Source organism: Pelodiscus sinensis, chromosome 8 (genome assembly GCF_049634645.1).
Source record: "Pelodiscus sinensis isolate JC-2024 chromosome 8, ASM4963464v1, whole genome shotgun sequence".
NCBI classification, from domain to species: Eukaryota; Metazoa; Chordata; order Testudines; family Trionychidae; genus Pelodiscus; species Pelodiscus sinensis.
In genome coordinates, this window is record NC_134718.1 from 59849561 (window position 1) to 59867455 (window position 17895).

Genomic DNA, 17895 nt, shown 5'->3' on the forward strand with positions numbered 1-17895 from the left:
ACTGACCACTATCCCATATTTTATCAAGGGATACCTCCCTCCTTTAGTCTTGCTAAATTCTGCAGGAGTGGAGATCTGCTTTGATGAGCCTCACATCAAAGTCAGAGTACAGCTCCCTTTCTGCAGGACATGTGCTACAGACTGATTCAAACTATCAATGCTCAACCGAAAGGCTGGTAAATTCATAAGCAAAAAAATGTGATGGAAGAGTTAAGATTTGTTATACGGACTTTTCTGTCTGTTCTTGAAAAAGTTGGGGTGAAAGTTAAGTTTGGGAAGAGGTGATACTTTGGTAAGCCACGAATGTGTGTGAAATGGTTAAATTAGAGAGTGGAACAGCCTGGATGCCTTAGCTGTATTTCCAACCATGCAAACATTTGGAGGTTTTAAAGGGCATGCAAGTTTTGTAAAGAAAGAAACATTGTATGATGAGGGAGTTAGCTAGACTTTATTAAATCACTCTTTCCATCTTAACTATTTCAGAGGAGGCAGCATGGTCTAGTACATGGGTTCCCAAACTGGGGGGCGTGAAGAAATTCCGGGGGGAGGGGACACGAGGTGACTCAGCCTCTTCCCCCCCCCCCCCATCAAGTTTTGCTGCCCCCTGTTCAGTTCCCTTTTTTTTTTTTGCTCAGCAAGTTTTGCTGCTATTTGGGGGAGACAAAGCATGAGGGTTTTTCAAAAATCAAAAAGGGGGGTGTGATGCCAAAAAGTTTGGGAACCACTGGTCTAGTGTATAGCGCACTGGCCTGGAGACCTGGGTTCTGTAACAAGCCATCTTGCTTTACTGTGCTAGTTTTGCCCCCTACCTTGTATCCTGTCTATTTCAACTGTAAGCTCCCTGGGGCTACTGCATGTATGTAGGTATACTCCCTAGCACAATGAGATCCCAGTTTCAGTTTTACATAATTTTAACTTTTTTTTTTTGGTCTGAAAAGGTTGTGCTAGTTGTGACTCACCTGTGCCATTCAGAGATGTCATAAATTCCTAGGCATAATAACTTAATTCCAGGATAATTTAGGATAAATGCCCAGAACAAGTATTCAGCATGTTTGGCTTCTATTTATTTCTCAATCTCTTTTCTATTCTGATCAAGAAGCTGGGAGTTCTTTGCAGTGATAAGTACCATGTACAAAAGATAATCTGCTTAAAGTGGCATCCTTTGACTAGCATACAACTAGATGGCACTTATCTTTCAAATCCACCAATGAGGATTTTAAATAGAGGCTGCTAGCACAGGTCCATAAAAGGAATGGATAAAAAAATGCAGCATTCATTTTGAGAACTATCCACAAATGATGCACAAATCTCAGACCTGTTCAGAGGTTAGAAGAGCCTGTATGCATCCCCAAAGGTTTGGATTCTATTCTAAATGGTACCCAAGCCTTCAGTTATAGCTGCTTCTTCTGGCTCTTTCTCCAAACAGAGATGGCTTACCTCAGGCTAGTATGCCTCCCACACAGCTGCTCGGTGATCCCCTTCAGCACAGAGACGTGTTCCTAGATGGTTAATGACTCTCCATTCTTAGCTCTTGATAATCCTTGTGAATTCAGCTATGCACAGACACAGGCGTGCCGATAGGAGGGGAAGGGTCAAAAGGGATAACTGCCCCGGGGCCCGGCAATACAAAACGGACCAGGGCTCCCAGCCGATGGCATCGCTACTGTGGCAGTGGAGGTGGTCAAAGCCCCGGGCCCTTTAAATCACTCCTGAAGTGCCTCACAACATATTCCAGGCAATGCTAATATCTGGAGGAGGCAAATGCCATGCTCAGGACAGTGCTTAGGGCTGACTGTCCCCAGCCCTGCCCCTTCGGCCTGAGGCCCCACCCCTTCCAGGGGCCCAGCGAGGCAGTTGGCCCCACTGCACAAACGTCACTATTCCTTTCTACACTGTCTTTTGAAAGCAGGCCCCCTAGAATCGCCAATGCTACATGATGATATGCGAGTTTCTAAAGAAGGTGATAAAACAAGGAAGTGGTGGGATTTGTAGACTTCAGGTCAATTTAAAGGCAGCCTCAGACATGAAAGATGGATTGCCAGGCAAGGATTAGAAGCACATAACATGGATACTGGAGCTGAAAAGAAAACCCATTTCTATTAGGATTATAATCAGACTCATACCAAGTAACCGAACACCTACATTCACACCAGAACCAGTCAGAAATTTCTCAACTTTTTTTTTTTTTTTGGTAAAAAATGCACCTTTCATTAAAGTTAATGAAAATGTATTTAGAAAAAGCAGTGAAATGATCTATTTTGATAATATCAAAACATCCTGTTTTGACATTTTCAGAATTTCCCATTATGCTTTTTTATTTCCAAAATACATTTCAGAATGAAATCCATGGCTTTGTATTTAATAGGTCAACAAAATGTTTTGATTTTATCAAAACAAAACATTTTGATCAGCCTATGTCACTTTTAAAAATGTAATTTAATGAAAAATGGGAAATTTCAAATTTGTTTTTGATCTGTTTGGCTACGTCTACACTGCAGCGCTATTTCGGGATACCAGAGGTATCCCAAAATAGCTATCTCATGTCTTAATAGCAAGCCCAGTATGTCAAAATATAACGAGCTCACTATTCCAACATCCATGTAAACCTCATTCCATGAGGAATAAGGAACGTTTTGGAATAGTGGGTTATTTCAAAATTTGCTGCTGTGTGGACAGCGCCAAATTAGGAAATAAGCTATTTTGAAATTGACTCAAAATAAGCTGCACAATTTCCTTAGCTCAAATGCACCCTTTCAGGATAAAAAAAATTCAGAATCACAGCATTTCCCATGAAATGGAAATCTGGTTCCAGCATAGGTCAGATTCAAATACAAACACACAAACAAATTTAGGATTAAATACAATACTGGTAATATTTAATAAGAATGTGATAAGGCACCACCTGAAATGAATTATACAAATATATATATAATGTGTAGAAGAGATGTATCTAATCTATTTATTAGAGCTGATCAGGAATTTTTTCAGTAACATATTTTGATGGAAATATAGCTTCTGCACAATCAACATTTCTATATGGGAATTTTCTACATTTTTATTTTGACAGGAACTCCCTCAGTCGAACTACTGTGAGCCATCATGGGAGTCACATTATCACAATGCATCATGGGAGATGTTATGTGTCCAAAGAGTCTGGCCCATGGAATGCTGAGGCAAGAGGCATCCAAACTCCCATTACGCACTGCAGTAGCTCAGTGAGACAGAGTTTTATATCAAACTGAACCAAAACAAAACGTTTCGAGATTTCCAAATTGAAATTTTTCAGAAATTTTCCATTCTACTGAAAAATTCATTAATTTAATATTTTGTCCTGCTTTGCAATGAAAACAAATTTTGAAATATCATAATTTCCTACAGAATGGTAATTTCAATTTTAGATAAGCTCTCACACACACAGAGAGAGAGAGAATTGGGTTTAGTTTGGCTGAATAGGGAGCAGGCTCAGGTTCATTTCAACATGGGAATCTTCTCGATGATTTTGCAAGTACTATTCGGCTTTGTATTTTTGTTGCCCACACTGTGTACTCATGTCTATACGAAAGAAAGATTGTAGAGATCCATCTGCAAAACACAATAAGGAAAACTGAGATTAAAGCTGAAATTTCATTATTAAAATCTTGTGGTATCGTCATGTTGTAGCAAACACACTGGCTACGTCTACACTGGCATGATTTTCCGAAAATGCTTTTAACGGAAAAGTTTTCTGTTAAAAGCATTTTCGGAAAAGCATGTCTAGATTGGCAGGATGCTTTTCTGCAAAAGCACTTTTTGCGGAAAAGCGTCCGTGACCAATCTAGACGCGGTTTTCCACAAAAAAGCCCCGATCGCCATTTTTGCAATCAGGGCTTTTTTGCGGAAAACACTAGTGTGCTGTTTACACTGGCCCTTTTGCGCAAAAGTCTTTTGGAAAAAGACTTTTGCCCAAACGGGAGCAGCATAGTATTTCCGTAAAATCACTGACGATCTTACATGAGCTCGTCAGTGCTTTTCCGGAAATTCAAGCGGCCAGTGTAGACAGCTGGCAAGTTTTTCTGCAAAATCAGATGATTTTGCGGAAAAACTTGCCAGTCTAGACACAGCCACTATGGTTACAGAGAGCTCACAACATGCTATAACAGCATCTTACTTTAAATAAAGGATTTCTTTTTGTCCATGTAATACATATTCTAGTATATTAAGCATGTTAAGGATGCTGCTTTAATCATACTTTGCAAATATTTCATTCTGGGTTGAAGCCTTTAATTTATCACCTTGAAGAGAACAGTATTTTGGGGCAGTGTAAGAGAAGAAAGAGTGCAAATATAAAAAAACCTTCCAGGTTTAGAAAGAAAGTGACAAAACACCCTTAACTTCAGTGTCTCAAATGTCATACACATTGCTTAAATCTGATGTCCCAGATTCTGTTGTTAGCACTAAGCCTTTCAAAGAGAGATAGGAAAGATGCTGGGGCATACTCTGCAGTTAATCAAGGTGAATCCCTCTCTGCTGATTATCAAGCAAGGATAGATTTCCTGCTCTGCTCTCCATTCTTATACAAAAAAGAAAGATACTGGGGAGATAACATCGAAAACTATAATAAGTAAAAGAGATTATGTTAACTGTTGCTTCAGAAGTTTCTTTGTGCCACAGAAACAAACAAACTGAAGGCTTTAAAAATCAAAGGGCAATTTAATGTGGCAGTCCTATGCAAAAGACAAAAGAACTAATAAAGAGCTGCCTCCTCTTGTTGCAGGTTGATCACAGAACTCTCACTGTTTTCAGCATGTCGACAGTGACTCCCTAGTATAACTACCATATACCAGCTCTGGGAATACATGACACGACTGTCTGGCTTTATCTATGAAAGTGGATTAGAGACAGTTTGTGCCCGCTTTTGGATTGTACCTGAGAGGAGAACTATGCACAACTGTGCTCCTGGAAGAGATCCATTCAGCTTAGCTGGACACATGAACCTAATTTTTATACAAGATGAGACTCTGTCTGCCTGTACCCCCTTCTAAGGAGATGGGCCACAATTCCATTCCAAAGAGCAGTATATGATGCAAACATATTGCACTTTGCAGAAAATGTGTGGTAAACTCTTCAGAGTGGATGAGCCCAAACAGGGCCAAAGAACAGTAACATTCCCAACACTGTATCTGAGCTGGATCCCACTGAATCAGCTACCTTGAGGGACATCTGACTTGCTGTCTCTGAAGGATCTTTCCTTTTCCCTGTTAGCTAGTAAAAGCCAGTGAAGAGCAAATAGGCCTGTTACAGACACAAAATAAATAGTGTCTTCTTCAGGGAAGGCAGCCTGGAGATAGTTATAGTATAGCCAACATTGATAGTACAAACAACACCTGAGGCAGATTATCTCTGCAGCTAGTGCCTTGTGGTACCTCCCTGCCCAATCTTCTCAGCAATATCGAGAAGATAATGTCAGCCAATGAACAGCAGCTTCTGCTGTTATAACACCAAGGCTACAGACGTTCCCCAAAATAACTATTCTGCATCTTTTGAGCACACCTGTTATTTTGAAATATAACGGGCTCACTATTCTGATGTCCCTGTAAACTTCATTCCACAAGAAGTAAGGGACGTTTTGGAATAGCGATTTATTTTGAAATAAGTCCTGTGTAAACAGTGCCAAATTTTGAAATAAACTATTTTGAAATTGACTCAAAATAAACTACACAATTTGTGTAGCTCAAATTGCGTAACTACGGGCTATGGATGAAGTGTAGATGCCCCCAACAGACCCCAGTCAACTGCAGGCAGAATCAAACATGGGACCTCTGAAGCTTAATTCATGAGCCTCTACCGCATAAGCTAAAAGCCAGCTGGCTATTACCTAAGGCTGTAGAGCAGACTCATCACTGTATTTTAGTAAATATACCCTGCACTCGTATATACCCCATGGTTTTTGCTATTTGAGTAAAAAAAACTCTGTATGCCCCACGCACGAGTATAGCCTGAAGGAGAGACTCCATGGATAAAGGTAGTACAAAGCACCTGTAATCACCTGTTAATGAGCCGCAGCTGATGATGGTAATGCAGAGCACCTGTAATCACCAGTTAATGAGCCACAGCTGATGATGGTAATGCAGAGCACCTGTAATTAACTGTTTATGAGTGAGCTGCAGCTAATAATGTCGAGCAGTAAGGGGTATATAACCACTTTGAACAACACCGCTTTTCCATTCATTTGTTCCTTCATTGGTTTTAACTTGTATTTTAGACTTTTAAACTTTAAACCTTTACACTTTTTAAACTTTTCAAACTTTTTAAAGCTTTTAATGTATTTTAATGAATTTTAACATAATTGTCTCTGTTATTAAATTAAAATATGCTGCTTTCCTAAAGGAAGAGTCAGTATTGTCTTCCTTTCAGAAAAAAAACCCTGTATACCCCACACGAGTATAGCCCACGGTGTGTGTGTGTGTGTGCGGGGTTTGTAAAAACGAATATAACCCATGGGTTATATTTGCTAAAATACGGTAATTGTTTCGGTGCCCCTAGCTAGGACAGTACACCACACCCAGAAGGTGTGCAGGTTACATTGGCATCTTGAGCCTTCACAATAGGGCTTTGGAACAAATTGCCAATGTAGACCTTTGGAATGATGGATATAAATCCAGCTTTGATGCTTATTCAATCCTTCATACCTCTCAATACATTCAGTTGTGAAGCACTACACACAGCGGCGGATACAGGGCAGGGCAAGTGGAGAGGCTGCCCTGGGCCCCATGCTTCAATAGGCCCAGCACACACGGGGCTGTTGGCTGTGGCCATGGCACATGCAGAAAATTGCGTGGTGCATGTGCGAAATTGTGCTGCCCTGGGCCCCGCAAAACTCTCTGCCCCTAACTACATAGCATCTAGAAGAAAACAGTGGTCTAATTCTGTATGGCAAACCCCATGTTCCTATGATGAAGAATGCACCACACCGAGGTATTTGCCATACATAATATGTCTGCTGGTGTGTCTCACTTTTAGCAAATGTGATAGATGCAGAGAAGACCAAAAGGCAAAGGAGGAAATGAAGAAAAGGGAATTGTGACATCTCTGTGCGTAACAATATCCCACAACACAACAGTGAGCCAAACTGTTCAGCAGATCTGATTAAATGAGTGGGGGATTTGTGCAAGGTTCAGAAAGAAAATAGAAAAGAAGACAGGCAAGAGATGGGCTAAATCTTCAGACAACCACTATAATTGTGCCCGTGAGTTTTATGTTTCACTTGTAGCTGCAGACCTGCATTTGTTTTTATATGTGCAAAATGACAATGACTTATTAGGCACTAGAGTGGATTCTAGCTATGCAAAATATAATTGCTAGTGAAATTTTAAGTAGCCAGGTTTGAATATTTAGCCCACAGAGACCTGATGAAAAAAATTTAAAAATAGCTCTTTACTAATTAAAGAGTGATGAAGCTTTCCGCCTATCTAGGTCAGGAAGCACAGAACACAAGGAAGCTGGTTAGAGGTAGTAATGAATGGTGTCACAAAAAAGATTTGCCACATCAGTCCTTCCAGCTGGTGCACATGCTGTTTCCACCATTTCTGCTGATAAAGGGGAAACAAACAGCTCTCCACTTCTGTAGTGAAGGCTGAAGCTAATGTTAAGCTGACAAATCAACTTTCAGAGTCCTGGGAGACTTGGCAAAGCTATCAAGAGGCACAAAGGCTACTAATGCTTATGTCATACTTCTCAACTCTCACACTTTACCCAGGAGACATCACAATTTTGGGCTTAAAAAATTCTCGGTTTTTGTATTCTCTTGGGCAAAATCAAAGCAGCCCCATTAATTCAATGAGCACACATATTTCTCTGCTTGATGTTTTTCTCCACAATCACTGTTCACTTTCTGAGGTAGGGAAGCATACTCCAATTTTATACTGATGGTCTGAAGGATCTGAGTGTTAAGAAACTGAAACAGGATCTCAGCCTCTATCATTCAGTGTGGCACAGGAATCAGAACATGTGGAAACTCATATGTAGGTAAAGAGACCATCCTATATCATAATGAAACATTTAAAAGAAGGCTGAAGAGTAAAGTTCAATTAAATGTTTCACTTGTATGTGTAAAATAGGCATGACAAGTAAAATGGTGATACAAGAACTTAGATACTATAGACTAAAGTACAGAGCAGTCTCACTCTTGGACACCAATTGGACACAAAATAATAGACAACTGGCAGTAACCTGCAAAACACTTGCACTTACCTAGCAAAAGTCAGGTTCATCCCCTCACAGATGTTGAGATAGACACATATACATTTGATCAATTCTGACATTCCACCTAGCAGAAGGAGATGGTTGGGAAGATCAACTGAAGGACAGACATGACTTAATGAAAAGACCATAGAATTATTATAAAACACTTTTCTCACAATTGGCCTAAATCTTTTCAGTCTCACAATCCTCACATAAAGGCAAGTTGCTCAAATCTCTTCAAAACTATTTTAGTGCGATACTTAGAAACTTTAAAACAATTTAGTCAGAAAGGCCTCAGAAAGAGGAATTCAGAAATGAGGGTTGCAAAAACTTAAGTTTTAAAAAAAGGTAAGTATCAGTGAGCCCATCATCAGTATCTGGTAAGATATAAGAACAAATTGTTAAACAAACAACTTGTAAGAATAATAGGGTCATAAGGAAAAACCAGAATGGGTTTGTCAAGGAAAAAATCACGCCAAACCAACCTAATTTCTTTCTTTGACACTCTCCTGGTGTAGGGATAGGAAAGAAGCAGTAGATGTGATAGATATTGATTTTTGAAGCTGTTGACATTGTCCTATATTATATTCTCTAAAGCAAACTAGGGAAATGTGCCAAGATGAAATTATTTCAAAGTGGGCACATAACCACTTGAAAACGATACTCAGGGTATGTCTACACTAGAAAGTTAGTTCGAACTAACGGACGTTAGTTCGAACTAACTTTCCTATGCGCTACACTAGCGCTCCGCTAGTTCGAATTTGAATCGAACTAGCGGAGCGCTTAGTTCGAACTAGGTAAACCTCATTTTACGAGGACTAACGCCTAGTTCGAACTAGCTAGTTCGAACTAAGGGCTGTGTAGCCCTTTAGTTCGAACTAGTGGGAGGCTAGCCCTCCCCAGGTTTCCCTGGTGGCCACTCTGGCCAACACCAGGGAAACTCTATGCCCCCCTCCCGGCCCCGGACCCCTTAAAGGGGCACGGGCTGGCTACGGTGCCCGTGCCAGGTGCAAGCCTGCCAGCACCCAGCTAGCAGACCCTGCACTTGGCACGGCACAGAGCCACCCACCCGATGCCCCCCAGCCCACCCCCTCTTGCCGGGACCAGGCTGGCGGCTCCCGGGAGCTTGCCCTGGACCGCAAGAGGCGGGCACCTTCCTGGGCTAGTGCGGACATCGTGGATCTCGTCCACGATCTCCGCACTAGGCACAGGAAAGTGGCCGTCTAGGGCAGGAGAGCTGCCAGCCTGGCCACCCAGGACCAGGTGTGAATGAAAATCAAGGGGGTCCACTGAGACCCCCGACACTGAGCCCTGAGCTTACAATGGCCGTCCTGGGTTAGACCAAAGGTCCATCTAGCCCAGTAGCCTGTCTGCCCACAGCGGCCAACCCTAGGGACCCTGGAGGGGATGGACCGAAGACAATGACCAAGCCATTTGTCTCGTGCCATCCCTCTCCAGCCTTCCACAAACTTTGGGCAGGGACACCACTCCTACCCTCTGGCTAATAGGACTCCATGGACCCAACCTCCATGACTTGATCTCACTTCCCTTTAAACTCTGTTCTAGTTGTAGCCTTCACAGCCTCCTGCAGCAAGGAGTTCCACAGGTTAACTATTTGCTTTGTCAAGAACAACTTTCTCTTACTAGTTTCAAGCCTGCTACCCATTCCTTTCCTTTGGTGTCCTCTAGTCCTTCTTTATGGGAACTCAGGAAGAACTTTTCTGAATGCACCCTCTCCACCCAACCCCTGCTTTTACAGACCTCTATCCTGTCCCCCCTCCGTCTCCTCTTTTCTAAGCTGAACAGTCCCAGTCTCTGTAGCCTCTCTTCATCTGGGACCTGTTCCCAACCCCTGATCATGTTAGTTGCCCTCCCCTCTCCCAGCCTTTCTCTTCCCCTCTCCCACCTCCTTTTCCCAGTCTCCCCCAGTTTTTTTCAATAAAGACAGAGTCAATGTTGGAAGAAACGTTATCTTTATTTTGTACATCAAGAAGAAGGGGGGCTAGGGAAGGGCAAGTGGAAGGAGGTGAGGGAGGAATGGGGTACGAGCCCCCGATGGGGAGGACTGGGCTGGCTCTGCGGGCTTCTGGGGGTGGAAGCTCTCCTGCAGCCCCCCAATTACTCCCTCTCCCCAGATGGCAGCCTGCGGCAAGTGCAGCCGGGCTGATGGCCGAGTGGTGTGATGTGCCCAGTGTGGGCACTCAGGGCACTCCAAGCCAGAACTTCTTTGCAAGCGGGGCACCCCTTAGAACTGTGTGTCCGGGGTGGGGGTCGGGACCCTTTAAGCGCAGCCCTCGGCTAGCCTGAGACAGTATCTCCATGCTCTAAGTCCTCCTTTTATGCCCTGCCGGCACTGCTTCCGGCCATCCTTAAGCCCTGTTCAGAGTCCACTCAATGTGGACTTACTAGTTCGAACTAGCAAAACGCTAGTTCGAACTAGTTTTTAGTTCTAGATGCGTTAGTTCGAACTAGCTTAGTTCGAATTAACTAATTCGAACTAAGTTAGTTCGAACTAGCGCTGTAGTGTAGACGTACCCTCAAAAAGTAGTTATCAATCATTTGCCATCAAACTGGGAGGACAAATCTAGAGGGATCCCACAGAGGTTAGTCTTGGGTCCATCACTATTCTGTATTTTCATTGATGACTTGAATAATGGAGCACAGAATAGGCTTATAAAACTTGTGGTTGACATCTACCATTGAAAGGGGTTGCGAGCCCTTTGAAGGACAGGATTAGAATTAAAACCAACTTTGACAAATTGGAGAGTTGGTCAGAAATAAAAAAGATGAAATTTAACAAAGATACATGTAAAACACTTCATTTAGGAAAATAAAAATCAAATACACAATTACTAAATAGGGAATAACTAGGTAGACGGTAGTACTGCTGGAAAGGATCTGGAGGTTACAATGGTCAATTTGACCATTGCCAAAAAAGACTAGCATAGTTCTGGGGTGTATTAAGAGAAATCCCATACATAAGACACTCAATGCTGGCGAGGTTTCAGTTGCAGTGTACTGTGATTAGTTCTAGGAAACACGCTTTTGAAAAGATGTGGACAAACTAGAGAATCCAGAAAAGAGCAGCAACATGCTAAAAGATTTAGAAAACCTCAACTATGAGGAAAAGGGGAAAAAAAGCTGGATATGATTTGTCCTGAGAAAAGAAGATTGTGGACGGACCTTATAACAGTCTTCAAGTAGGTCAAAGGCTGTTATAAAGAGGACAGTGATTAATTGTTCTCCATGTCCACTAAGGGTGGAAGAAGTAATGGGCTTAATCTGCAGCAAGGGAGGTGTAGATTAGATATCAGTAAAACCTTTCTAGCTGTATAGGTGGTGAAGCACTGTAATAGGCTTCCAAGGGAGGTTGTAGAAACCTCTTCTTTGGAAGTTTTTAAGATAAATGGACCGACACCTGTCACGGATGATCTATGGTGGTTGGTCCTGCCTCAGTGCAGGGGATGGACTTGACAAATTCCAGGTTTGTTTGCTTCTATGAATTTATGTCACACAAGACTGAGGACAATGATGATAAAAGCTCCTACATTAATTAGTTAACAAGGGGCAGAATAATGTCTCAAACAGCCCATGCTCAATTAAGATTCTGTTTGAAGACAGTAGTATGCACCTCTCTTTATGTGAAAAGGAGTTATGCTTGTGCATCTCAGGGCACAACCATCACATCTTCTATGTATTGCACATTAATGAGCCAACCTGATACACCATGGTTATGTCTACACTACCAGTTTTTGCAGCAGAAAATACATTAATGAGGAACTCACGACATCATTAGCATATTTTCTGCTGATTTTTTTTCTTTTTCTGTTGAAAGGGCACAATAACAGTGTGGACATAAGTGTAGTTTTTCTGGAAAAATTACTATTTTTCCAGAAAAACTCTACAGTGTAGACATATTTATAAAGAAAGAAAGTATTCCTATCACAGTATCCTTTAGGAAATGCCTCAGCTGAAAATTCAGATCTAAGTTCAAAATTCACTGTTTTCATTCACCTTCAGATGGAGATACATCATGTCATGTTCAGATTTGGATCCAAGGACTTCCTAAGCCTGAGGCTGTTAGGTCCATAGTTTTAATTTTTAACTCTAATATTATTGAAATGCAGAAAGAAAGAGTAATAAGGATAAGCAAGCATGGGGAACTGGGATCAATTGTAAGAAGCAGCATAATTTCAAGGTTCTACCGAAAATTAGGCAGGATGATGAACATGAATGTCTAGTTATTTAAATATAGGAGGATGGAAATTAAAAAAGGAGTTAGGACATGCTATGGTGGAAAGCAATAACACACATATCATGCAGCACATGAGAGAAGTTTAAGAAGGAATAGAATCATTACATTGCCACCAGCAGGGTTGTTAGCCAACTGATTGACTTTAATCCTCTAAACAGACAACCAAGCATGGAAGATGTATAGAAATAGGCCTTCCTTAAGGAACTAGAAAGAGTGGCTGGTAGCTGAAATACCATATAATTACCGTGTGACTATTAAAAGAGAGTTGAACAAAGGCTGGGAGGGGATTCTTTCAAATACGGGTTAAGAACTATTTGCATCGAATAAAAGAGAACCAAGCAGAAAAGCCAACATTGGAGGAGTAGTCCTTATATTCTGGAAGAAATTATTTATGACATGGCCACGGATGGACTCTTAGGCTATGTCTACACTAAGGGGCTTTTTGGAAAAAGGTACACAAATTGCGCTTCGCAATTTGTGTACCTTTTTCTGATAGTTTTTTCGGAAGAGGCTTTTCTGAAATTGGCCCGTCTACACTGGGGCAATATCAGAAAAAATCCTCATGAGAGGAGGAAGACAGGGCTTAAAAAAGAGTGCGTCTGCTCTTCTGCAAAAAAAAAAAAAAAAAAAAAAAAAGCTGAAGAGCAGACGCATTCCCTGGACATGGCCAAGTTTTTCCAGGATACCTCTGGTATCCCGGAAAAACACTATAGTCTAGACATAGCTTTAGGAAACAACATAGAAAAATCAGTGATGTTCAGCGGATCATGAGAATGAAAATAGGAGAGAGAATAAACTTGATAAAGTCACCTTTGTCAGAGAAAGGGAAAAGAAAAATGTCATGGATTTGATTTTGATTTTCATATTGGAAGCTATACAGGAAGAGGAAGGATGTCAGGAGATAATTTGAAAAAGATATTCGTAAATGTTCAATAGAAACTAGTTTCTAATTTACTGTGGCCCTCTCAATCCAGATTGCAATTATCATGTTGGTACTTGAGTGTATTATTTTTGTCTAATGAAAAACATTTTCTAAAGCCATCAGGATCTTTTATTTCTTGGGAGTCAGCATTTTTTGTGGGTTTTGGAAGGACAATTCTGAAATAAATCTCTATCTGTGTATGCCTACTGCTTTAATGATCATATGCAATGGCCTGTCTGTCATGGGGGATTATGGGGATACTGCAGGCAGTGGGTTAGGGGTTGTACAAACTTCAAATTGCCCACTATATTCCTGACTGAAGTCTACATAAATTATGTCCACCACGTTCTCTTCATATGTTTCTTTTGCCATTCCTTCAAAGAACTTAGTGGTATTTTGTCTGACAGGATTTATTTTTGGTAAAAACATTGCTGATCTTTGCTTAATATCCCTTTTCTCCTACAAATACCCAGCCCTTTCATCCCTCGTGATTGATTCTCATATCTTAACTTTCAGCAATATATCTGAAGATAGCAACTGAAAAGCCATTTTCATCTGAATGAATTTAGGTGGTACTATGCTTACAATATCTATGTATCTGTTTATCATCTTCTAAGGTTCAAAAAACTTAGCATTACAATAGCTGCCGTTGAGAAGAAAAAGACAGACAATATGGAAAGACCAACCTGACTTTGTGGAATACAGCCTCTCTCTGAGTTACGGACTAAACACTTGGCCGTAACTTGATCTGTTCGTAACTCGGATCCCATTGAGTTACACGCGACCACATTGTTCATAAGCGCGGGTCTCATTTGTAACCCAGGGACCGCCTGTACGACCGCTCCATAGGAGCTTTGGTCATAAGTGTCAACAGTTGTAACTCGACCATTCGCAACTCGGGGAGTGGCTGTAATAGTGAATATTTTTATTGTAGGTATTTTTCATTCAGAAATCCATTTCTCTCCTACTCTGTGCATATAGGTACTCCACCTAGCATTAGTAAATGAACAATTAGAGAACCATATATTAGTGGTTCTCAATATCAATGAAAATCTGCAAGATGTCCTGATTTACCTGAATCACAAGACTCTTATTATGACCTTGCATGTAATCACTGACTCTGACTTATTTTCTAGGCTACATCTACACTACAGCACTATTTCGGGATACCGGAGGTATCCTGAAATAGCTATTCCGCATCTTTTGAGTGTGCCCATTATTTCAAAATATAACGGGCTTGCTATTCTGATGTCCCTGTAAACCTCATTCCACAAGGAGTAAGGGACGTTTTGGAATAGTGATTTATTTCAAAATAAGTGCTGTGGAGACAGCGCCAAATTTTGAAATAAGCTATTTTGAAATTAACTCGAAATAAGCTGTGTAATTCGCATAGCTCAAATTGTGTAGCATATTTTGAGCTATGGGTGCAGTGTAAATACAACCTTAGTTACTAAGTATTTTGTTTCCTTGCAGGCTAAAATATAGAGCAAAATCCTGACTTGGGCCTTGCTGCTGCTAATATACATTTGTATGCTTGTGTCTTCTCTAGAGTTGGCTAATGCAGTTTCATATCAGCATTTCTTAGGTCTCCCTGATGCACTGATCAGGAAACTTCTGTTAGTCTGGAATTCAGTTGCTGAAATTTTGACTGACACCATGCATGAAAATCACATTACTCTGGTTGTAAAAAGCCTTCACTGGCTACCTGTAAAGTACGGGATTACGTGTAAAGTCCTAGTTATTAACTTACAAGTCCTTAAATTGACTTGGGTTTGAATACCTCAGAGAGATTCTGGAACCATATATTCTCAGTCGTTTTCTTTGGTCTCAGTCAATTGGATTAGTTCTTTTTGGCTGAAGACATTGAGCTACAGGGCATGTTTAGTGTTTGTTCCCTCCTTATGGAATTCATTAACCATGGAGTCCAGAATACCTGACTCTGTAACATGCTCTAAACTTCAGGGGACTTTTCCAGATTGCTTACTATCATGTGTCAGCTTTATATGATGTGCTGGTTTTTGATAGATTTTTGATAGATTTTTGATAGATTTCTGGATCAAGTATATGCATATGTAAATGTAGTCTCAAATGTTGGTTGTTATTTTTTTACATATTTCAGAATAATATTTAGTCAGATCTTATCTTTTTATGCTTCTTTTCCTCAGACATTATACTGAAATGATGCTGAAAGTCAAAGTCACTTTATAATTTGCACATGTTATTTGGGCTTCCTTTACAAGTAATACAGCAAGAATTGACAGAGAAAAGAATTTGGAAGATAAAAACTTAATGCTTAAGCAAGACAACATATTTCTGGAGGCTGTTTTACAGTATGATCTGGAACAAAATTTCCAGGAATAAGAACAGAGCATGTGAGAAGGAGAGAAACTCATTTTTAATCGTTCACTTCACCATTTTGCATACTCACTTTTTAAATATATAGAGCTAGGTTCTGCACTCAGAGGGATGTAAATTAGACATATTGAAAGTGCAAATGAAGCCAGGATTTAAATATCCTGTGCTTCATTTGTATAATGGCGGCCGCTGCTTTTTTTTCAAAATGGGGCTTTTTGAAAAAAAAAAGGCAGTTTAGATGGGGCATTTTTGACAGAAATGCCCCATTTCAAAAGATCTTGTATTTCTCAAAAAATGAGGAGTACACCCAAACTTGCTCCATTAACTTCAATGGATTTCTACCATAGTAAACAAGAGACAAATTTCATCCTTAGATCAAATTATGCTCTAATTTAAATAACTAATAAGACTTGATCAGACCATAATTATACTAGACATACCAATGAACTCCTGTGCAGTGTAGTCTATTTTTCAAATTCCACAGTAGTATTGAATGAGAACTTAGATTGTAAACGTAAGACTGACTGATGAAATGTACAAATCCAAAGCAATGTTGATTTGCTCCTCAGGCCTGTGGCAAAAGTATAACACAATTGTGGTAGGAATGATGCAATCCAGAGAAAGCGGGGAGTGTAGGTAATACAGTCTATAGATATGTACCACCTACTGGTGTGTCACATAGGGAAAAATTTCATACCCTGAGCTTGCATGCCAACAGTTATGGGTTTATGTCATCACTTAAAAAAAAAAAAAAGCTGTTTCTATAGACTTGTAAGACATACTGGTTTGTTTGCCTGGATTGAATTAAGTTGAGTAGTTCATGATGGCGTAGGGAGGGGAAAGACATTTTAATAAAACCAGCCAAATCAAACCTTCTCTGTCCAATCGACTTTTTCACAGAACAGGTTGACAGATATTAACGGCTGTACCATTGCTTTCTACATGTGAAAAGGGTTCCTAGTATCTATATTTAATGGCCTCCTAAATAGCTATAGATAATTTATTCTAGTTATAGCTTTAAGATCTGTTTTTCAGAGAATATAACTCTTAGGAAAAAAAGTGGTTTCCATGCAAATCAAAACCAGCTGAAAGCTCGCCAAAGCCAAGATGTAATATAAGATGGCATTTAAGCCTCTCTCCGTCTTTTCTGTCTCTGGAGATATCACCATAAAATAAAAGAATTCATCAGGTAATGTTTTCTTCATTATTCCACGGCACAATTCTGAAATGAAAAAGATAATTAGACATACAGTGTTGTCAACACATAGTTTATGAGGAGATTTTGATTAATTAGCTATGGTAAAAGGTTTTTATGTAGTCATAATTAATTTATATTTCTGGAAAAAAGACAAACAGCCAGTATTCATATTTTCATATTTTTCCTGGTGATAGGTTTATCAAAATGGTTCTGGTGTACTGATGATCCTTCTGCACTGCATTCTTCTAGGGATACCTTTCAAAGTGGCAAAGAGAAATCTAATAGCTACCACTGACTCCATTCATGCAGCCGATACACCTCACATTGGGACTTCATCCTGAATCCCTGTTCCTGGAGACCAGCATGTTTTCTAATTGTGTCATTCTGTTTTCAGTAATACTAGCCCTTATTCCTAACCACCCAGACCTAAAGCTAAGGCCAAAATTATCACACAGACGCTATGTTTAGACTGCAGGCTTTTTGTTCAAGAAGCTTTTGTCAAAAGAGATCTTCTGCAAAAACTTCTAGTGCAAGAGAGCGTCCACACTGCAAAGGTGCATCGAAGAAGCAATGCGTTTTTGTGAAAGAGAGTGTCCAGAGTGTCTGGATGCTCTCTTGCAGGTAATCAATGATTGCTATGTACAGAATGGCCACCAGGGAACCTGTGCTTTTTTTCTCTTCCCTCTTCTTGCGCAAAAAAACCCTCTTCCCTGCCCACATACACCTTTTTTCACAAAAAGCTCTTGTGCAAAAAGGCATTCTTCCTTGTAGAATGAGGATTACCAATTGCACAAAAACCCCTCTCATCTTTCGATTTACTTGTGCAAAAATGCACTTGAGGTATGGATGCATTGTAAGTTTTTGCGGAAAAACAACTGTTTTTCCGCAAAAACTCTGTAGTGTAGACATAGCCAGAATCATTTCTTCTCTGGAGATTTGTGATAC

General features: G+C 40.4%; 1 long non-coding RNA gene across 1 annotated transcript; it reads right to left on the bottom strand.

The window, feature by feature from the left end:
* Positions 1-2880: 2880 nt before the first annotated feature.
* LOC142830513 (uncharacterized) lies at positions 2881-16967 on the bottom strand. The gene is made up of 3 exons (XR_012905813.1): positions 16193-16967; positions 8230-8305; positions 2881-3582 (listed from the first exon to the last, which is right to left on the bottom strand). It is a non-coding gene; the product is annotated as an uncharacterized LOC142830513 (long non-coding RNA).
* Positions 16968-17895: the final 928 nt, after the last annotated feature.